Source organism: Erpetoichthys calabaricus, chromosome 2 (genome assembly GCF_900747795.2).
Source record: "Erpetoichthys calabaricus chromosome 2, fErpCal1.3, whole genome shotgun sequence".
In the NCBI taxonomy this organism is placed as follows: domain Eukaryota; kingdom Metazoa; phylum Chordata; class Cladistia; order Polypteriformes; family Polypteridae; genus Erpetoichthys; species Erpetoichthys calabaricus.
This window is the reverse complement of record NC_041395.2, coordinates 112,441,871-112,466,302: the sequence shown is the minus strand read 5'-3', so window position 1 is coordinate 112,466,302 and position 24,432 is coordinate 112,441,871. Positions and strand designations below refer to the sequence as shown.

Here is a 24,432-nt window from a genome sequence, read left to right as displayed (position 1 = left end):
GTGTCCATGGTCACATATAATAGACTAAGTCGCAATTTTGATGTCATAGGCTTCCATCTTCCTATTGGGCATTCAATAAAATCATAACCGTAAGATGAAATTCCACAACTGCATAACTGATGTTAAATAAGAAAGTCTAAGGTTGTGTCAGTAACCACTAAATCCCAAGACCTTGATGCAATGTTCAATTTGCAATAGCAGTAATCTAACAAAGCAGCAGTAACACCAGCCTCCAGAGCATTATACAGATAAGAAAAGTAGAATGCCAATGGGCAGAGTGTGAATTATGTCATGGCATTTGGGAGAGCTCAATTTCAGGGATGTGGTTGACGAATTTTAGAGATGGGCCCGGAGGTCATAAATGGATAATAAGGTGGATTATGTAGTAGGACCAGACATCAAAATTTCACCAAGATTTTCTAATCAGTTTGTCTATTTTTCACATGAAAATAATAGAACCAAGTGTGTTGCAGTATCTTGATAGTGTAACTGAAACAGAAAAGTACCTTATACGAAAACATGCAATATTTTTAAATCTAAGTTTATTTTATATTGCCATATTTTAAACTGAGTATGGAGATTAGAAAAAGGATGGATAATTTAAATATCCATTTATACATTTTCAATGGATAATTTCAATAGTCAATTTACAATCCACCAGATCTCAGAAATGAAAGGACTGAGCCCCCCATAACTCCAGTACTTTGAACCATGGAAAGGGAGTCAACAACAGTTTATAAAGATTACAAAGTTTTTGTTTTTAAACAAATTACTAACACACATATCTGAAATATGAGCAGCTTAATCAGTAGACCTCACCATGATATACAGTACATACAAAAACAGTCATTCTTCAGCCTGGATTTAACTTTTGAGATCAATGGGACATTACTTATACTAGCAGGCAGGTCATTAGTTTCGATATGTCTTCTGTATGTTGTAACCTTTAATTTAGCCATGGAACTTCCAGAAGATTCCCCCTGTTGTAATTATAATATACAATGCTGGATGTGTGTGGTGCTAAATTCTGTACCATCAGCAGTCCACAAGCCATTACAAACTTTATATGTGAAATGGAGTACCTTGAAATTGGCCTTAAACTGAACTGCAAGCCAATATAGAGCACAAAGAACAAAAGAGAAGTTCAGAAAGGAACTGTCTAAGCAAATAACAAGTTCAGTTGAGGATAGGAGGTAGACTTTCTTAGAAAGCAGATGTAAGGAACAGCAGCAGCAGCGGCAGCACTGAATGAAACCTGTAGCCTATTGTAATGGGAGCACACTAAGCAGAAAGGCGGTGTGTGGCTAATCATGGAATTGTTCACATAGATTTTACATACAATTCTGTGTAGGTGCCAACGTGTTGGATAAAACGGCATGAATTGCTTTCAGTTTGCTGCTCATTTCACAGCTGCTCTTAAACCCAGCATGCACTCAATTCTATAGACTTCGTAAAAGATTCAAACTGTGAGGCAGTCGTCTGTGAATCCTCATTGCACAGATAAAAAATGGTCAGAATTCAGCAGTGCTCACACATTATTAGCGTATCACTCATCTTTCTGACTACAGAAACTTTGGTTGTCATGTTTTATTTAATACTTTTTTGATGTGTTTGTATTAGACATAAAAACAAAAAGATTTGTTTTCAATTATAGTTACTGCTTATCTTGAATTAAATATTAAGTAGATATGAATCATTTTTACAAAATTTGTTTTGTGTTTGAAGGTGGTAGCTGACAGGGATTTCTTTTTTCCTCTTGCAAACTTCAGTAGTAGCATCTGGCCACGCGTCTTCTTGCATTTGAATTAGCGTGGGAATTACCATACCACAATGCGTCTTTTCACCATTCATTTCTTTCATTGCTAAAGCTCCCCCATCTTTGGGTTACTAATTGGAAGGAGGCGAATGTGTGTGCAGGGAGGCAGGCACCATAGCTGCAGGCTAATATAATCTCTGCATTACATGGTACAACCCTTGGACTGGTCTTTCAAGGTGCAAGAAACATGTAAAAATAGGATAATAAGATCAAGTTATAGTCTGCTGTTCCTTTGACTACAAAAGTTAAGTTTGTATGTTAATATGTATATAAAGTTGATAGACAGTTCACCAAACAAACACAACTTTCAAAAGAATTCTTTGAAACTTGAATAATGGCTCTAATCTGCATGTTTTAATTTTAAAAGAGGTACAAACCTGTTTGGTAATTGTGATCTTTTAAATCAAAGTTTTCTTTTCTGAATGCCCATGGATTCTTGATACTATGATTACTTTTCTGTGCTCAATTACTTTTTGCAGTTTTTAAATGGACCTGTTAGGCTTTCTACATGTACCTGACCCCTACATACTGTATTTTTTTTTTCTTTCACACTCATTATTTTTGTAAATACCTTTGAGGTATGTCAGTCTATACTATTCAAACTTGCCTGTGTGATGACTTGCATAAGCTCAAGTATAATGCATAGCTTGTGGGTCATGTATCACATGACACAGATAAGTATAAATGTGCTAATGTCGTTGTAATCAAGTATATCTGATGCTTTTGGGTTATCCTGATGGAAGCTCTACTTAATAATAACACTTAAAAAAAAGTTGTTGAGTGAAACATCTTTCCTGTTATGGGCATCAGAAATGGAAACACTAAAATGCCCTATGCCATATGCCAGGTCAGTTGAGTCTATTGTCATGAAACCACAAACTGACCTTTAGTACCTTAACTGCATGCACCAGAACAGGATGCTTTAAAAATTACAACACCAGAGTGATAGAGTCACTTCAGTCTCTATCCTGTTCTTCTGTCATTATATACCATTAATTAAACTGATCCGTGAATGTGTCAAAGCTTCACTCATTCCATGCAGATGAGTCTATTGTTACACAAACTTCAATTAATTATTGCCTGAAATGTACTATGAAAACATCCATACAAAAAGTTTAAGAGGTATAACGTTTTTGCTTTGGCCATTGCAAAAGACATAACAGCCTAATGTATTGAGAATGCTATATTTCCATTCTACGTGCCAAAAGACTGGTTTATGTTTTATGTTACACGTTTTTAGAAACTCATGAACTATTAAATTTACAGCACTCACATACCTAAAAGTTTATGACACAACTGAATGAATAAAGTATAGAAACACTGGATGAATGAAGACTTCTGTCTTAGACAAAATGGATCCAATGTGCCATGCTTAAGTATATATATATATATATATATATATATATATATATATATATATATATACACAGTATGCCACAGAAATGGGTACAATTAGCGTCTTCTCCATTCCCCACAAGTATCAACACAGTCCCAGCAATACTGCTCAGTCTCTTCTCTTTCTCTCTCTCCTTCTCTTCTCTGCCACCTCCACTCCTCTCCCAGCAAGTTTTGTCATCCTCCTCTCGACTCTGGCACCTTCAACGGAGTGAGGCTGCCTCTTTTATAGTGCTACTGGAAGTGCTCCAGGTGCTCTCAGATCCTCTTCTAGCAGCATTTCTGGTTGTGGCAGAAGTGCTGCTGTCCAGGGCTCTGGAACTGTCCAGGCGCCCCCTGGCAGATGCCCTGATTTAATCCAGGGGGGTTGCCCTCTCATTTTCCAGGGGAAGAATTGCCCTGGATATGTCCTCTCCCCAGGTCTTTCCATCATAGTTGTGTCACGGCTGTACTCTACAATATGTAACTGACAAAATAAAGTAAACATATCGTACAGATTATATTGAAATCAGATTACTCTGTGCACATGTTGTCATTGACAAAATGAATCAAAAAGCAACTATTCTTGGTTAATGTCATGCATGGAAATGATGAGCAGACCCAGATGTTTATTCCTTTGGCCACCATGACTCAAAGAAGAGATCTAAGTGTCTTTGAGAGGAGTCTGTTTGTTAGGGCTCATTTGGCAGAAGTTTAATGCTTAATTTGCTAATGTTTCACCAGAAGCAGGCCAAAGTGATGTTGAGATGGAGGTCAGAGGAAAGACACCATCAGTTATGGGCAACTGTAGTAAAAACCATTAGTTTCTTCATTTTGATGTTCTCACATTTGTTCAACAAACATGGAAAATCAAAAAGTATTAATTGATATATGACTGCAAATGTCAATCTAAAGTGGGAGTCTGACATTTCACTAATAAAAGTCCATCAGAAACTTCATAAAGGGATACTAGGGTTGGGATGCAATAAAACTAAATTTTGTATTTAAACTAACACAAAGAACATAAATAGCTTTACACTTAGAAGTGGAAAAAATCATCTAGTAATTTAGATATTCTCAACTATGTTTTCACCAAGTAAATAAGTATATACAGTATGTTGCACACACCAAAAGAGGTCTACAAACTGAAATGCTAAGTAAAGGGTTCTGCTTTCTTTATTCTGATGTGAGGTGCATATTCCCTGTGTAATTTTGGACCATGGATTCTCTTAGAATTCAAAATAAATGCCATTGAAACATAAAGCAATATGGAACAATCATGTTCATCGTTTAATAAAGGATTTCTATCATTATGGTGGTGGAATCCTCTTTGTCTATGATGAGGTAACAGGAAAACCTGAGGACTTAGGGGAAAGCCCACAAAAACCTGGAAAACATGCAAGCTCCATACTGTCAATGACCAACCTTTGAATTTGAACCCAGGATGCTGGATCCATGGGGCACATGTACTGTATATAGTATGAGAAACAAACATTTACAGATGAAGTGTTCCACTGAGTGCTAGTGTGGGTAGAATGACATACCTTGGTGCACTTTGCTATTCAATTTCCTTGGAAGTAAGTAGTTTGATGGCCCCAAAGTAAGTGAGTAGGTACAGAGGTCTGACTAACCATTCCAGGACAGGAAAGGTTCCTCAGCAACGATAACGTTGACAATATTGGAGCGCAGTCAAGGCAGTAAGTTACCTGAATTACCTGACCAACCATAACTGTTTTTGAAACCAGAACAACTCTTCCAAGCCTGTAAGTGGCACCAGAGAGAGATTCCACTGTGGGCAAGTGGGACTCAGGAACTGTCCAGATTTAGAGTAGGCATTCAAAAAGCTGCCTTTGTGGTCTAGCTCCTCAAGGGCAGGTGAGGTTGTGTGTTCAGGATCAGCATGGCCCAACAGTGGGCACTCTGATCCTTTAGCCTTGCAGATTTAGAGATCAACCCGATCCTGAAATTGATATTGAGGCTTGAGGTGGAAACAGTGAAAATAAACTGGTAGGTTAGAGAGGGATAAGATTTACTGGCAGGAAGAAAGGAGAGTGAAAGTGTACATAGAAAATAAAGAAATATATATACGATGTCAAACCCACTTAATCCACTTCAGATTTTGTGGTGGGCTGAAGATAATCTTGAAAGCATTGGGTACAAAGTAAGAAACAATCCTGCATATATTGTATCACCAGACCAATGGAGTGCCCACTCTTACTCACATTGGAAAAAATGCAGTTTCTGTTTACCTTGTATGTAGATGTTTGAGGATGTAGGAGGAAAGCCAGAGTACTCAGGTGAAACACCACACAGAGGACATGTAGGTATCAGGTATAAGTAACGAATGAAGGAGACATACTTAGAAACACAGATGCAGGTGAGAGGGAGTCCTTTGGGAGATTTTGAAAGGTGGGATCCTGAGGTAAAAAAAAGGCAGTAAACCTTAACTAAAACTTGTTTTTAATGAATCCCAATTTAAATTGTAAATGTAGTTTTTACTCATAAACTTTGCTTTAAACTAAATTATCATTTTGTATTTGAAAAAACCCTTTGAAACCAACATAGTTTAGACATGTTCAGTAATGGTTGGCTAGATGAATGGAATGAACCAATTTGTTTAGTTGCACTATGAGCTGGAGGGTCTACTTTTTACATTAGCAGCTGGAAGTCCATATACAGTATGTTGTGATTATTCCTAAACCCAAAACAGCACCAGGGAAGGTAAAATACAAAGAACAGGAAAGTTTATTTGCAAAAATATGACAGAAGGGTATAGGGTAACTGCAAGTATAAGACAGAAAATAAACTGAATGCAACAAAATACTGTACCCACTCTGGGCATACTTACACAAGGGTTCCATGCCCTGCCTGCCTAGTAGGATGGCTAGGTCTATGGTTTAACTTTAGCACCTTTTCTCTTATCTCCATCTGCTTTAATCTTTTGTGTTTGTCTTCTCAATTCCTCTTGCTTCTCCTCCTGTTGCTAGTTGAGTGCATGTCACCAGCTCCCCACCTGACTTCACACTTAATGAAGGATTGCCTTGAATGTGCTTTAAGCCCTGGTTAATGATTAGTTCCATAGACATCCTGCTGAATACTTCTGGGGTTAGTATTGACCTCTAAATCTCCTGGAGGCCATCATCCTAAACTCCTGCCCCTATAGTCCTACGCTCACTGTAATAAATAGCCACATATAAGATAATGGAGCACCCTGCTGCAATTTAATACACTATCAGGCCTTAATTCTTCACCCATGATCCTGAATTGTAGTTTCTGTATATCCACGCTTTAGGATTACTTAACTGTGGAGCCTTCTGTAACCCCAGGTGGCACTGTTCTTATTTTATAAAGACCCAGCCAACACTGTAAAACACTGGGTGAACTCATTTCTAGCATCTTTGGGGAGTGTAACATCCTTTCATCCCGAATACAGATATTTCCTAATTTTTCAGGTGTTACTGGCCTTCTTGGGGCTTCCTGCAAAATTATGGGGCATAGTGCTGGCAGCACAGTTATCTTCACAAGGCTGCATTAATTATCCTTCTAGGTAAATTACTTGAAAAAGGTTTCTTTCAGGCCAGTTCTGGACCTCTACAAATTAAAGCTGCTTGCAGCCCTGAGGCCAACTTGATTGTCATCTATAATATCATATAATTAGGCTATCAAAAGCAAAATCCAAGAATTAGAATTACAAGTATATGTAATAACATAGTCGACTGTGAGTATTGATCACACCATTAAAAAAAACACATTGATGAAAAACGTTCAGTTGAATGAATGCTAAAATACAGTAACTCACCATAAATTTGAGCCCATTATCATGATCAGCTAATATTTTCATTTAAATATTTAGGTTATATTTTTTTCAAGACAACTTAAATGATTTAGTACAATGTTTAATATTTTTAAGTTGAAACACAGAAAGGTTAAGTGAGTTGCTAAGGGTAGCACAGTAAGTCAGAGCTGGGAACTGAACCAGCAGTCTTAAGAAATTAAAGTCCAGGGCTTTAGTTGCTACGTTAAACTATCTGAGCAGAACACAACACTATGCAATTCAAATCAATTCACATTTTTATTTAATTTGTTCTTTGCATCTCCAGGATGTCTGATACTTCATTAAAGACATAGGTCTCTTAATTCAGTTTGATTTTACACCCCTAGCAAACTCAATTTCTAAAATTTTTCAGTATGGCTATAATCAGTTTTAATTGATCAGAAAAGAAATGCATTTTGCTGACTATAGACTTTTAAATATGTCATTCAAATGCAGCTAAAGAAAAACATATTTTACATTAATTTTTTTTGTTGATATTATGAACTTAAGTGATTTTAAATCACATGTGTGCAGAACCTTTACTTCTCTATTTGCACAGATTGAACACAGGCAGGTTAAATGACATACTCAGAGTCATGTGATGAATCACAGGTGGTAACTGAACCTGCAGCACTGTGCTACGACATTCAAAATCATTGCCACTAGGCTAGACTGACTGCTCACAATGTTATAGTATTTCATTACCAGTATGCATTAGTAGAAGCACTTAAATTAAAGGTATGTTAAGCCATTCTGTAGAAATGTCTATTCAAGTATAAAATGTAGGTCACAGAGGGAAAGTCTGCTTGTCAGTGGTTTATTGTCAAACAGGACAAGGTGCAAGTCTTGAAAGTGCAGGAGAATACTTTGATAGACAGCAGCGCCCTCTTGTGTCTTAATAGTGCCTGTTAACAAACTTGAATTTTCACATTCAATCTTCTTCTTCTTCTTTCAGCTGCTCAATGACAGGGTGTGACCAGAACATCATGTGTGGGTGGGCATTGGGCTTGTTCAATAAAATTAACAGAGGTAATGGAACTTGTATAATTATTTTTTGTGAACAAATATAGAACTACATCTACAAGGCAAATATCAATAAAGTCAAATGTATACAACATATGAGAGCAAGAACAGAAACGTGGCTTATTGTAGTCATGGGAGGCTATAACAGGCCCGGCCTTAGGCATAGGCGAAGTAGGCGACCGCCTAGGGCCCCGGCATCTGGGGGGCCCCGGATCGACGGCGGCCAGGCCCCCGGCCCGCCCCTCCCCTCGCATGTTTAAATCACGTGGGCCAGCGGGGGCGTGTCCACGTGGGCGGCTGTCTATAAAAGCGGAGCGGTTTGAGTCAAGATCTCTATGGGTCGAACGTTCACAGGGTTCGCAGGGTGATGACCTCGTAACGTTACAAGAAAACGTCTCCTTGGTCTAATTTTCACGCATTTCGCAGACCTTCCAGGGGGGCTCCGCCCCTGGACCTCCCTTTCGCCTAGGGCCCCATAATACCTAAGACCGGGCCTGGCTATAACATCAGTTTCCAGTGTTAAACCTGGATATTATCTACAGGACCAGTCTGCGGTTACTCTTGGCAAATTCTGAAATAAATTCATTCATGTCTAGATTTTCTGTGATGTTTTTCTCATGTGCCAAAATGACTAAATTTCTCTTCCTTGAATGCAGAATTGTTCAGCGGAGTGGAGTGAGAATGCGGTTCAAAGTATAGAAAGAGCTTTCGCATGCAGCTGAAGACACGCCAATGATGAGTGCTGTGATGCAGACATGGCTCTGACATGCGGGATACTAGACGCGTGTTTGTGGAGGCTGCCACCATCTTTTTCTAGAGCTTTTTTCCAATTAGTGTAGCCGTGTTTGGTGAATATGTCCTCGTGGTCCGAATTGGAAACACTAAATTTGTGGCAGGCAAAGCAAAAGCTGCCATCACGGACAACAGAATATTCTAGCCATGGTCAAGACTGATACCAGCTTGCACTAAAACATCTGAGTGTCTTTCTGAATGTGTGCTTGGGATAATTAATTAAAATGGGCTGGGATGGGCTATCCATATTTAAGTCAGGCAGACTGGACTGTATATTTTGTTGAAGGCAGAGCTTTGGAGTGCCCGACACAGGAGCAGAGCTGGAGGATTGTGTAGGCTTATCTACTGTACATCTTTTGGAGTTTCAGTTCCCGACGTGGGTGCGCTGTGCTCCGTGTTGGTAGCAGCGGTGCTGGGCTCAACCATGGAGCCAGCAGCTTGCGGAGGGACAGAGGTTGAAAATGTTTGCTTTTTAATAAGCCATCTATGCATAGCCTTTGGTGTTACTAACCAGAAAATAAAAGAAGAATGGAACGTATACGCTGTTTTAATTAAAGAATGCAGTCAACAGGTTCAAAACGTGCTGCAAAATGTGCGGCAAAGTGAACTGTGAGCAGCATGGTGCCTGTTTAATGGAGGAGACACTGCCAGATATGCCCCAAATTCAAATGGGCCGATTGGAAAGCAACTCAGTTTTGAAAACCAAATGTTATTCTTCTCTAGAGTTTTCATTGGACAGACAGAGCATTTCACAGGGGGGGCACGGCTTGTCTCGGGGGGGGGGGGGCAGTGCCCACCCCAGCCCCCCGTGGTCACACCTCTGCGAGTCAATGATATTCTTTATTAACTGTAATATTAGTCCTGTGGCTTCAAGGCAGTGGGTTATCCCTGCTACCACTCAGCTCAAAGAAGCTGGGCTCAAATCTTGGGCTTGGTCATTTTGTGTATAAACTTTGCATGGTCTTCTTTTCAGTTTTTGGCTCTACACTGGCTAAGTTTTATTAAGTGTTGGTATGTAAGTAAGTGTACCTAAGATGGCCTAGCATCCTGTCCAGAACTGAGTGAGTAACATGACTCTAGGTTCATTGAGCTCTCTGGCTCAAGATGGCTTTAAATCCCATTTCTGAGTAACTTCCAACAAAGGGTAAGAATCACATCTGTTGGTATGGATGTCCTTGCTTTTGCTATAGTCTCATCCTAGTACAACCACTTCCTTTCTGTACCTGCACTCCTGGGTCTTCAGTAGCTTTAAAGGGATTTATCTGTCAGGCAACTTCTGGGCAGACAGTCTGTGTGCTGCCATCTAACAAGTTAGACAGTTAGCACTGGCTTCATTCTACTCTTCATATTACAAAGGTAACTTGGTCATTACTGTCCCAATTTATGAACATGTGCTGCCCTCTTTTGGCCAGGAGGTACTCTGCTTTTCTGGCAATTTTTACATTAAGTATAATCACGCCAGAAGTGACTCTACTCTGTCAGGCCCTTGAGCAATGCCCTTAACCTGCAATTGCTTCATCCAGAGTACAATGTTAACCTGCATCCAGCCCTGCAAAGCAGGTCCTCCAACTTGCAGTCGAGGGTTGGGGGCAGGATTGGTACTCCAGCCTTTGTAAAAAAACCTCACACTGTTCCAGTGTGGTACTGAGGTGTCATGCGTTGCATGGCTGCACTCAGGTCCCAATCCAAGTAGTTCGTCATGTGGAGTGTGTGGCAACAGGCCACTCCCAAACCTGCAAAAAGTAAGGCATCTCAGAATAATTTTCTACCTTGCAAACCATAACCATCAGTAACCAATTGCTATTTTGCTATTTATACATATGTTACTGAATATCTGTGTATCTATAAAGATATAAATCAATAATAAAGTTATAAATCAATCAACCTATAAATCATATATATATATATATAAATTATATTCTGTAAAGGGGGTGCTAGAGGGCATACCTTCTGGGGACTCCCTCGTACTGCTGGGAGACTTCAATGCTCACGTGGGCAATGACAGTGAAACCTGGAAGGGCGTGATTGGGAGGAATGGCCCCCCCGATCTGAACCCGAGTGGTGTTTTGTTATTGGACTTCTGTGCTCGTCACAGATTGTCCATAACGAACACCATGTTCAAGCATAGGGGTGTTCATATGTGTACTTGGCACCAGGACACCCTAGGCCTCAGTTCGATGATCGACTTTGTGGTCGTGTCGTCGGACTTGCGGCCACATGTCTTGGACACTCGGGTGAAGAGAGGGGCGGAGCTGTCAACTGATCACCACCTGGTGGTGAGTTGGCTTCGATGGTTGGGTAGGATGACGGTCAGGCCTGGTAGGCCCAAACGTGTTGTGAGGGTCTGCTGGGAACATCTGGCAGAGCCCCCTGTCAGAAGTAGCTTCAACTCCCACCTCCGGCAGAACTTCAACCATGTCCTGAGGGAGGTGGGGGACATTGAGTCCGAATGAGCAATGTTCTGTGCCTCTATTGTTGAGGCGGCTGACCGGAGCTGTGGCCGTAAGGTGGTCGGTGCCTGTCTATCTATCTATCTATACTTTATATATCTACATGACAATAATACAATAATACATGAAAAGTATAGATAGATAGATAGATAGATAGATAGATAGATAGATAGATAGATAGATAGATAGATAGATAGATAGATAGATAGATAGATAGATAGATAGATAGATAGATAGATAGATAGATAGATAGATAGATAGATGTTGTCTTAACGCAATATACAAATAATGTATGTTTGAATCATTGTAACAAATCATTTCTCAATACTTTTTGAATTTTTACTAGATGATATTAAATGAAACTCTTCCCTAAGTAAACACCCTTAATACTTTTGCAGGTCATATAGTTGATTTTTAAAATACTTTTAAGAGAACTTTAAAACAGATATGTTAGTAATTATTACAGAATGGTGAATGTTGTTTCTTTCCAAATAAATCCATAAGAATAAGACTCACTGCATGCAGAGACTCCAAAGACAGAGATGCCAAAAATGTTAGTATAGGTCTGTTTTCTAATTTTAGCAACACACAGAATAACTGTGAAAAACAAAACTTTTATTGCCTTCTTATTAACACTGGTTAAATATCACCATTTGTAATGCAGAGCGTGATTAGTCAGCCCTCACATTGTGTCAAACACCTGACTGACTTTTCCACTTCCCAGTAGCACAGTGGAGATGAAGCGTGTCAAATGCCCTGAATTCACAAGCAATATGATTTGTATCAAAACCTTTACTGGTAAGATTCTCAGCTGGTTCTCCTCTGATTGAACTAAACTTATACATTTTGTTTATATCTTCTTTGTCTCCTTCCAGGTTTCCAAATATCTGCCTCCTGTAGTGATTCAGCTTTATTTTTTTACTTTGACAAAAATATTTTGCCTTCACACTAGATGATTACACTGTGCAATTGGATTTTATCTTATTCAGGATCTGCACAAGTCCACCTTATTAGTACACATCTTATCCTTCACTGCAATGGACGATAATTTCTTTGGAACAAAGTAAATTGAAAATGTCATCTGCATAACATGCCTTTTTTGTCTTACAAATATCAACAGATCTGTAAAAAGAATTGAAAAATTCCAGAAACATGTCCAACGTTAGGAGGTTTAGTTTACAGTGGCCAGTGCTGTTTTACAGTTCCATGAGAATGAATATTTCGAACCACAGTGCAGTCACAGTCTGTGTGAAATTTGAATGAATTCCTTGTGTCTGTGTTTCTGGTCTCCTTCCTTCCTTGCCAAGTATGAGCTGGTTATGCTAACTGGTAACACTGAAGTTTCTTATATAAGTGAGTGCAGGGTATGTAAATAACAATACCCCAGCAAGAGATGGTGCAATAAATCAATGTTTTGGGTTACCATGATTCTGACTAGAAAATGTAAGTTTAAAAAGCAGATGGATAAATGAAATATTAAAAGAGATTAATTTGTCAGTCATGGAATAAAACTGCGGTTGTCATGCGCTAGCTTTTCCACACACTTAATCAGTTAACAGTGCTCATTTTCTGCATGACTTGAATTTGCAATTGATTTGATTGGAATACTTTACTTGGACAAATCCACGTTGTGGCTTTTAGATGGTATTTGTTTACTGTATTCCATCTATATACTGTATTGCATTTTTGGATAGTCTTTAAACAGCTATTAAACCTGATAAGGCAACAAACCTTGCATGTCTGATAATGACTTTATATTTTCTTATTTAGGAAATCTCAAAGTTTGATTTAAGACTCTTTAGCACTGAACAAGCCAGTAGTCTGACAGAGTCAGGAATAAATATAGAAGGTTTTATACAGTAAGTCTCTGTATTTTATATAAATAATTAAAACATGGTACTATAAGCACTGTCTAAGCATTAGGTGTATGCTTATTCTTATTCCTGGAAGATGTTGGGTCAACTAGATAGGGAATATGAGAAATTAGTCAAAGTCACAAAAAAAGGTTCCTCAAAGATGGAAAGATTACATTCTGCAGATGCATACAGTGTGCTGATTTAAGAAAATGATCTCAGCTTAATGATCTCATAGAGGACTTGCAGGAACTGATTGCTTCTGCAAATAATGTCTGCTTCTGCTCTAGCTGCTAGACAGCCTTTCAAAAATGTTTCACTGTCAGAAGCCACTGTCGTTACTCTTTCTGACCCCAAAGTGCTTCAAAGAAAACTTTAAGTCTAATTCAGTGTTCTATTATTTTTGCACTTACAATAGAGGAAAAATCACCCATATTATTTCAGTATCAACTGAGCCACAGTTATCAGAACCATTTAAAAATTCATATTTTGAAAACCCTGATTAGATTATTAAAGAATTTAAAAGGATACTGCTTGGATTAAATTTTTAAAAAATGTTTTACGTTTAGAAAGTATAGAAAGTGGTTTAATTATGTGTCTCAGAGAGTACTTACTTCTTTGAAAATGTGCTACAGACATTCGTGTTTTTCTAGGTTAATTTTCTTTGTAAAAGGTAAACTCAAAATCTTGTCTTTTTAATTGTGTGAAAGGATAGTAATGGAAGTGACTATATGGTGATACGTAATTGGTAAGGATGCACATAAGTTTACTAATTTTTGATAGGTTATTCATGTCAGGGAGACCAAATGAGTATTACTGTTTTGGGGGGCTGAGCAGTTTGATTGGATTTATTTAAATCTTACAGTAGTTGTTTATTTAAAGTGTGCTTCTTATAAGTAACCCTCTTAAAACTTGTTACTTGCCTGTTCAATTCATGGTGCTTTGAGAACTATCTACTTCATCTCAGTTATAAAAGTTAAGGTCTTTTATTTGCCACCTTTAGATTGTTCTGGACTAAAACTTGTGATAATCTTGAGAAGGTCAGTAATACCTTTAAGCAACATATAGGATCACACCAGTATTTTTTGTATCCAGGAGAAATTTTGACTGTCAAAAAAAAAATCTTTTCCTGTGTATTCTGCCTTGGAAATTCTCTTGTTCTATAGGTTCAGTCAGCCATACAGCATGCACAGTATATGTCTAAAGCATTGGACTTCACCTTTTGAGAAATTTTGTGATCCTGAGCAAGTTATTTAGCCTTCTTGGCCTCCAGTTGTAAAAACAGTATATTAAGATACAAGCATGTTTGCCAATGTGGTTCTGATGAATTATAACTTAGATTTAGCATATTCTTTAGGATTTTATTTGTCATTGTATACTTTTGTACTCTCATCCCAGTCTTCAGTGGTACAGAAAAAGGTTGATTCTTCTCCTTTGATGGAAGAATAATTTATCATATTTGGTACATCAAAAAGGCCATTGTACTGAAGAACGTTCCTAGATTATTGCTAGAACATTATATTCCTTTGCTCTCTTTCCTGCCTTTTACAAGCTTTTACCTGATAAGCTAGATGGTCATGCTCAGATTGTGTCTCATGGGTAGGATTTTGTCAGATAAGACACTTTTCTCACCTCATTGCCTTGCAGCCATGTTCCAGCATGTATTTATTTGCATTATTGCAAGAATAGGCATGCTCTGACATTTTTATTTTCATGATGATGTTTTGTTTTGATCCTTACAACACTTGTTACAAGGACTGGTAAGAGTCTGCATTACTGTAAAGTGTCACTTTACCTTTAGATATAGAAACCTTTGGTAACAGCATTAAAAATATTTTTCTTGGTTTTTCATCATTTTTGGATGATAAATAGTTTTGTTTTGACTCATTCCTGCCTATACTTAGACCTGTGTAACTTATTTTTTGAAAATAATGCTACTTCTAAACCTAACAGCCAAGCTGAATGTTTATATTTAGAATTGCATTCCATTTAGTTTCCAAATCAATTAATAATCTCTTAATCACAAGGCAAACCTTTCATGACTTATACATTATAGAGGGAGATCAAGAGCTTTTTCTAAACCATAAATTATATAAAGGGAGTTTTATTATACAAAGTAATTAAGCAGAGAAGAAAATAGAATTTAGAGCAAAACAATGTATAAAATAAACAAACCTAAATAAATCAAAATGGCTCCTGTGGGCTTACCAAAAAAAGACATTAATCCTCTGTCTCTCTTTCTGGGAGCTTATTTTACTGATCCAGCTGGCACCATCACAATAGCTTCCTTGCTCATCTTCCACATCTCTTTTGCACAATTTTTGCTTCACTTCCTCTCACCAACTTAAACTTTGACATATATCCACTGTAAGTAACAAACAGGATGGTACTTTACCTGGATGGGAAGCCCCAGGTGGATGGACAGGCGTCCCAACTGAATGTGTTTTCAGTAACTTTCCTTGCGGGGATAAAACGGAAAGACAAGGTAGGACTTTTTGTGGGGGCTGTTTATTTTCTCAATACACTAGCTGGCAACTTCACTCAGACAGAGCTTCCATTCATACTCCCACAGGGCACCCTGAGACATGTAGTCTTGGACAACAACCCTGTTGGGGTATGTGGGTGTCACCAGAGGGAGCTATAAGAAAGGTGCACAACTCAAAGGAGGTTCCACCGGAAGTGCTGCCAGGCTGTAGTCATTTGACACTGGAGGTGCTCCTGGGTCCAGCGATAAAAGGAGCCACCCAGGTTCATCCAGGTGAGCCAGGTTCAGGAGATAGGAGGATGAAGCTTGCTGGGAGGAGTGGAGGAGGCAGTGAGTGAGAGGAAAAGAAGAAGAGGCAAAGCGTGGTTTGTGCTTTCTTGTACTTGTGATGTTGGAAATGCTTGGTGATTAGTTTCCCATGAATAAAAAACTTCTAGTTTTATTGTGCCCTGTGTCCAGAACCTGTCTGTGTCGGTTTTGGGGAGCTGCAGTGCCCCCTTCAGGCCACACCATCCAATTTCAAATTTAATGGCTTCACTACACTGGCCCTACTATACAAGTAATCACTACCAAGAGAGATGATGGTTCGATATATGGATGGGATGCTCCAAGTGTACAGACAGGCATCCCCGCCAAGAAAGAGAAAGGCTCCATACCCAAATGAGACTCCTCAGGTAGATGGATGGACATTCCAGCCAAAAGAGAAGAAGATTCCTTACCCAGATAGGAAGCCCCAGGCAGACGGACAGGCATCCCGACTGGACATATTTGCAGTACCTTCCCTGACCGGGATAAAAAAGAAGGACAGGGAAGGACTGTCTCTGGAGGATATTTATTACCCCCATACACGGGATGGCAGTGGCTGTGGATATCAGTGCCCATTCGGGAACCAGCAGGGAATGCAGTAATGCAGCTCTGCTAGGGTCCGTGGGTGTCACAATTGGGCGATGCAAGGAGGTACATTCTCTGTTATTTGGGACTTCCGTATGATCCAGAAGTACTTCCAATGGGCCAGAGCCCTAGCACTGGAAGTACTCCCGGGTCCTTAATAAAAGGGACCACACTGCCTTGTCCACGTGACTTGGAGCTGGGAGGAAGACAGGCAACACTTGACTGGAGGAGAAAGATGTGACAACAACTGGTTTACTTGATTATACAGACATATTTTTGTATAAGGAACACCCCTTACTTGAACTTGACACTGTTTTGCGTGTTCATGTTTGGGGTTCTGTGGCGCCCCCTAGCCTTCACACACTGTAGTCTTTAGGTGGATGGTTTATAGCCAGGATACTGCCTTGGATGTCACAAAAAACAGGCAACTCCAGTCATGACTCTGGTTTTCTTCCAAAATACAGTACATGAAACACCTCCACAACATTATATCTCAAAAACAGTAAAAGTTAATACAATGCATATTATACAATAAAAACCTAGAACATTATGACAGCATGTAGAATGCTAATTATGCCTTATACTCTATGATTTTAGAAATTAACATGGAATATGTTTGCTTGAAATCTCAGTAGGGCAAGATGCATTAAAGGTTATGATCGAAAACAGTAGCTGTTGTAGGAAAGAAACCATTACCAAGCCGAATGGTTCTTTGTTTTGTGTGAACTACATTGTATTCCAAAAGGTTAAAACTTAAAGAAATGCATACCAAGAGGAATGTGGTCCTTCATCACTTGCTTTTTACCATATCCAAGATATACATATATACTCTAGGTTCCAAATAAAGGGTAATTTTAGACCTACAACATTTCCTGCTATCCAAACAACTCATTGTAGTTAATGATTTAAGTGATCAGTAGATGTGCTGCTGACAACAATGAAAGGAAGTGAGGACACTGTTAATGGCTGCCCTATAAAGGTGTACCAGGTGGGACAGGTTTAAAGCTGTTGGGAAAAACAAGCACTGTTTAACATTTTTCATAAGAGAAATTATGTTTTCCCTCTAGTTATTAATAACAGTATCCAGGAATTTAAATGATTCTAAGTTGACTGGTAACTTTTAACAGTCTCCTTTGTGAGTGTGTATGTGACTGTGCTCTATGATTGACATTCATACTAACAAGGGTTTGCTGCAACTTTGCTACTACTGTGATAGACTTTGCCTCATCACTGTCCTGTAGAAGTAAGTATGAGTGGATCTGGAATATAATTTAAAGAATGAATTATAAGAATTGTGAAGCAGTAAAGAAGGTCCAATAATTATTTTTAACTTTGGCAATTACTATATGAAGCTCATTTTCAAATGTCATTGAATTATTTTATTTATTACTTTATTAATAAAAAAATATGCTTAGTTTTTACATTAGGGGCATATAAAGCAGTGTAAATGATTAAAGCAATACTTTACTACATTTTCTAAGCTACTGTATTAAGAATGATGTTGACCCCTCTACTATTGTAGAAGATGCTGTATTGTCTTTGAGGTGTACCATTAAACAAAACTTAGATAAATGTATTTTTGCTCAAATAAACCATCATCTTTTGAATAAAAACAGATAATAATGTACTTTTACTGATAAAACTGCCTTTGGATAAATGGGTAAATAGCCTGAAATGTCCATAACCATTAAAAATCTCTCCTGTGTTTCAAGTGCCCAGCACCAGAATCCTAGACAAGCTAGATAGCTTTTCTCTTCAATTATTTCATATTTTAGGTGCATCTGCATATAATGCGAAAAGCACTCATTTGTGATTATCATGTATGTCTGTCTGTCTAACTTTCTGTCTGTCCACATAAAATAATTGATCTCCCAGTGGACTAATTTTGTTGAAACCTGGCACACTTATTCTTCTAGGAATTTTTTCTGATAATTCAATTTAGCTTGAAATATCTGGAGAGTGTTTCATGTTTTGAAAACCCTGACTAGATTTAAATAACTGGAGTGTATTATACAGATGTTTGAAATTTCAAAATTTCCCAATGAAAAAATTTGTAAACTGATCTGTCTTAAAACCGAAAAACGCATGTAACTTAAATTAGAGAAGTTTATTGTTTTAAATTTATCTTGAGACACGCCCATTTAACTTGTATATTTGGTATATTTTCCTCTTTTATATGTTTATACTCCTGATGGCAAAACAAATTCCCAATACAAGTTAGACAAATACAGAGGGAGATGCTCAATGCGCAAACTGCTTATTTGCAACACAATTCTTCTGCTGTTTGAGATAAGTTTACCATAAAATTAAATAAGGAAAAAGAAAAAGAAAAAAGTCACTAATTTAGAAATGAATGTAAGAGGAAAAGAAGTATACATGTGTCACCTTGTAAGCATACACTGAACAAATGTGTATTCAGTATTTACATCACACTAAAAACAACCTCACGGCTGCATTATCCACACATTACAATGATTTGGTTTTAGTCACTTTGGTGAACAATGCTGGGGACTTAAAGAAGTTAGAGCCACAACCATACAATATATCTGCAAATCCTTAAATATCTACCTTAACGTCTCAAACTCTGTGCTCATATGTCTGCATGACTCTTTAGTCCTTTCATGTATTAAAAACACAAATGAAATAGTATTTTTTTCTTTATGGCCAACATTGGGCAAAGATGTTGCATAATATATTATAACATGTGATACATGCAATAGATCTGGTGGTTTCAATAATTATGTAGTGGGTATGTAATGATTCATACGTATCCCTAACAGACTATAGCCTTACATCTCAGTGGATCACATTCTTCTTTCCCACTGGATTTTCCCTCATGGATGTTCACCACAGTGAAGATGTACCTCTCTTTTCCATCACATTCTATTTCCAGCCATCTCTTTATTATATCCAATCTCCTATCGATCCTTATTTACCACATTGTTACATTTGGTTTTTGGGTTCCTTCTCTCTTTTATTCCTGGCAGCTACATTTCAAATACTTTCCTCTGTGTGTTTTCTTCTTGTCTTCATGAGTGCTCAGCCCACTAGAGTCTTCTTCTTATATCATCCACCCTACATCATCCATGTTTAAGCCCCTACTTCCTCCAATATCATTAAATGGCACACTACTGTCTTGGGATTATTTATCTAAAGAAACATCTGAAGTATTTGCTTATGGATAAAGTGATGATGTATTTATTTGCTGACAATTAATTCTTCTACATTGTTTCATACTGATATAGCATCTGATTATGCTAGTTATTTTGTTTTATATTTCATGGGAGTGTTCTACATTCACATTGCAATAGTCAGACTGAGCTTAAATCCTGTTTCTTGTATGTATAGTTCTTAACTGATTTAAAAATGTATTTGCTATTTATGGGAAATCTTTAAATGGCTCTTAGTACAAACCACAACCGTAGCTTATTCTTAATATAAATAAACACATTTACACTGAGGGACTATAAATCTTCTACTACACTACACTGTGTCCAATTCTTTACATTCCATCTCACCTCTCACATTTTCAGCTTTGGTTTATTTACCTCATCAGCTGATGAATACAAACTTCTGTAAGCTCTTATGTATATTTTTGTAAACTTTGTTTATTTGTGGATTTGTTTTTGCAAAATAAAATTTCACTTTGTAGTTATACATTGACACAAACACAGATTGGTATTATAATAGACAAAAGCCCCATAGAGAACACTTCTACAAAGATAACAAGAATCATATCCATTTTTATGTTCTTATTTATAGTAATTTTAAAGCCACAAACTGAAAAACACATTCTCACTTTCTTGGTACCTAATAAACGGATCCACAAAACAGAATGGAGCAATTATTGGATCCAGACAGTTTGTTAACCAACAGCACATATGCAGAGTACAGGATGAGATAATCTTCTGGGTGATATCTTCCTATGTCCTAGTCAAAGTGGAAGGCTTTAGCTGATGAAAAAATGTATAACTTATAGCATTCAGTGCTGATATCTGCACATTCTAAAGCAGGTCAGTTTTCTTAAATTCTCTTAAGCCTAATTTGTCCTTCTTGGGTTCTGCATTCTGTGTCTGTTCAAGTTCACAGAGAAATGTTTTCTGCACCCAGTTGCAACAATCATTTTTCTTTGTTTCGGGATAACTTTATTTCTGGCTGTTAACTAGCAATTTTCAGTTTCTCAACTTAACTTTCCATATAAGATCTGGGTGGACTTGAACTCTCTCACTGTTTTTGATGGATGGATGGATGGATGGATGGATTGATGCTGGGTGACTGGGTGGATATATAGTGAGTATTCTCAACAATGAAAGATGGATAATCAGCCCACTAACACACACTCGCACATATAGATAGAACTACAAAAATAATTTAAAAGGAATCTACTTGAGTAGAAAGCTGTAATTTCCAGCAAATTATTACATTAACTCAGCTCTATAGTGATATTTCTTCATTATTGTATTCATTTTAAAATCATAGTCATGTCCATGTTCTAAATAAAAAGTTTAAAAAATATTTCTTGTGTCACTAAATGGATATGAAACTGGAAAGTCCATGACCATACAGTTCAGCAACTGACTAAGACCGGTGTGAAGAATGCAGAAAAATAGGAGCAAAATTGCAGGATCGACTGTTCCATTCGTTATTTGGGAAGCCTCGATGCATGTCCAACTTCAATGATTATTAAGTCAAGAGCAAGATACAGTATATGCCTAAACATGGGGTTTGGTTAATGAGGGTTTTTGATAGATAGATAGATAGATAGATAGATAGATAGATAGATAGATAGATAGATAGATAGATAGATCCAGGGGCCCACGGCATAAATCTCATGAGATTTAAATAACCGTTTTGGCAGGGATTCCTGTTGGCTTCGCGCGCCTTGTTGCTATGACAGCGGCGGACGGCTGTGGGCAGCAGAGAGTCGGCCGGATGGTTTGCTAAAAAGTCACCCCGGCGGAAACAGAGCAAGCGCACGCAGCAAAGTGAGGAGAACACATTGAGAAAGAGAGGAAAGACACAGCCACGGAGCGAGAACAGGAGGGCCTTTTAAACGCATACGGCCGAGAGGCTTCTTTTCAGGTAAAGCACCACGTCGCGCTTTCTGTTATATCAACTAAAAACGAGTCTGCTTGTTTCCCGTCGGCTTTATTATGGGTATCTGCATAATAAAACAGAGGCAAGTTTTTATGTGTATGATTTTTATTTTATTTTTTTGCATTTGCTTCTTTCCCTACAGTTTTCTAGGCCTGACGTTGCTTTTTTCCTATGACTGGTAAATGGGTGTCACTATTCATGTATAGGTCACATTTCCATTAAATAAAAGTATAGACAGCTTTTTTTTAATTTAAAGCTGAATATACCAAAGAAATAAAAAACGCGTAAACGCGCGGAAGCTGCATGTAACAACATGTGCATTTTCATCTTATTTGTTTATGCGTGAACAAAAGTGAATTGGCACAAACATGCCTGAAAAACCTGAAGTACCCACCCTTCATGACTCGCGGCCTACGTGATGTTTGTGTGCACCAACACTGTCTTTCTCTTTCAGTCGATTTATGTTTAGCGCCTTAAAAAGAGAAGGGTGAATAAAGGTTTGTATATCCGGGAAACAGAGCACGTAGATGACAGGAAAGCTTCATTTCGGCCGCAACGTTTAAGGATACTCTTGCACATCAAATCTGTCTACTACAGAGTATTGTGCCCGCTGTTGTGACCCATTCTATATTTGGCAAACGAATTAAACATTTTTTTTGTTGTTTTTTCCAGATTTTTTTAAATCGCAGTGAGGGGTTTAATGCTTGTTTAAATTGTTGATTCTCCTTAATCTCGCACGTCATTCAAAAACTGCAGTTTCCTTTTACACCTGCTGAATTTTGATTGCAGCCGATCACAGCTATTCACTACAACGTTATCACTGTGCAGAGATTCCATAACATTGAAGCCATTGATTGGTCTGCGGTGGCCAGGGATGCATTCAAATCAAGCTGTCATTGCTTTGTCTGTATGTCTAATATGGCAATAATATGCGTAGAAATGTTAAAAGACCGAGCAGTCAAACTTGTGAAACCCTAATGCAATGAATACAGATAACTGTACTATAGAACCAAAGTAATTTAGAAGTTGTCCCAATAATGCCTCAGAAATTTAAACAATTCAGACCAGTACCTATGTATTTTAAAAGTGTCTACTGCAGTAAGTAACCAAATAATTTATGTAAAATCTTAACCTGTTGTAACAGCTTGTCAGTATTTTGAAACTTCTTATCTATTAGATATCTATCTATTATATGTGGTGTATGTATGGATATACTGTAGATATAAAATATTTCAAAGCCTTGACAGGTCAATTACTCTTAAATGTACAGTAATATTTATACTTCTGTTTCTTTGCGCATTCACTTCATCAGAAGAACTAATTGAACCATAAAACATTAAGATTTTAATTGAAACTTGTTCTTTTAGTAGTCTGTCTTATATAACAGCCAGTATTTATGTTGTATATGTTGGTCAGCTTTCAAGCTTTTGTTTTTTCTAATGTGTGCAGATGCCATTGTAGTCTTCTTTTTAATTAAAGCATGCAGCTCGACATTACTTACAATTCAAAAATGGAAAAGAACTGATTCTTTTGTGAGTTACTGTGCCTTGAAACTTTCATTATTACTTGTAAGCCAATTGCTATATGCTCATTAAAAGCACAGTGGCCTAAGCATGCATACTGTATTCTCAGGAACATAAGTTTGCAATTATTGCCTTCGGTTCTTTTCTTGAAATCAGTTGGACTATGCAGCAGTTGTTGTAAAGGGCAGCTTATTTGGTTGTACTGAAACCTTTAACAGCTCAAGTTGTCATCAAGAACACGGAATACAACCAACCCATGCTTATTTTTTTCCACAGCTACAGCATATCGAAAGGACTTAAAAAAAAAAAAAATACAAAAGAGGCAATAGTGTCCAAAGTGTAGTCTTTCATTCAAATTGATTAATTCTTCTTTTCTCAGACTGTGTAATCATGCAGAATCTGGTTTTAACACATGTCCTTTCCTGATCCAGACTTTATTAAAACGTTTTGTTAATGTAACATTGAATGAGATTTAAATATAATCAGTTATTCTAGTTCTTAGTCTATTACAGCCTTGATGTGATAAAATTTGTTTTCAGTTTACTATGTTTGTCACAAGCATGCCTCATAAACACACAAGTCTTTTATTTTATTGAAACTTTTCTACTTTATAAATTACAGAATATATCCAATTTAAAGTTTTTTTTTCTCCACATTGGGACTTCAATACCTATTAACTCCATTATAAAACACAAGAGCAGGCTGTGTATTTTTTAAAAGTTATAAAATCTGCTTCATTTTAGAACACAGTTTCATTTAGCAAATTAATATACACCCTGACTGTACAGAAATATCTTTGACTTAAAAAATACAGAACTTACCCTTTTATGATAACTGATTTTATTTTTAGCAATCTTTTTTCCCTAATGCATTAAAAAAAAGTGATTAAATTTTAAAAGTTCTTCAGGGCTGCTTTAATGAGATGATTGTTTCTACCTTTGGTCAGTAAGGATGAAAATTTGAGGGAGAGTCTTGGACAGTGCCAGGCACATATCGTTCCTCATATCCAATTAATTTTTAACCTTTGTCTTCAGACTTGTTAATTTTGAAAATGCAGATTTACAAAAAGCGGTTATAGATAGATACTTTATTAATCCCAAGGGGAAATTCACATTCTCCAGCAGCAGCATACTGATACAAAAAAACAATATTAAATTAAAGATTGATAATAATGCAGGTAAAAACAGATAATAACTTTTTATAATGTTAACGTTTACCCTCCCGGGTGGAATTGAAGAGTCGCATTGTTTGGGAGAGGAACGATCTTCTCAGTCTGTCAGTGGAGCAGGACAGTGGCAGCAGTCTGTTGTTGAA

General features: G+C 37.6%; 1 protein-coding gene across 4 annotated transcripts in view; it reads left to right on the top strand.

Annotated features, from left to right (window-relative positions):
- Nucleotides 1-21,342: 21,342 nt before the first annotated feature.
- Nucleotides 21,343-24,432, top strand: part of LOC114646265 (calcium-binding protein 39) — an 81,086-nt gene continuing 77,996 nt past the window's right edge. Inside the window, exon 1 of one of the 4 annotated variants that reach the window (XM_051923543.1) lies at nucleotides 21,343-21,580. The gene's annotated coding sequence lies outside the window, so the exon portion shown is untranslated. The remainder of the gene's footprint in view (nucleotides 21,581-24,432) is intronic. The other 3 variants (XM_028794382.2, XM_051923545.1, XM_028794383.2) reach the window with 3 other exon arrangements.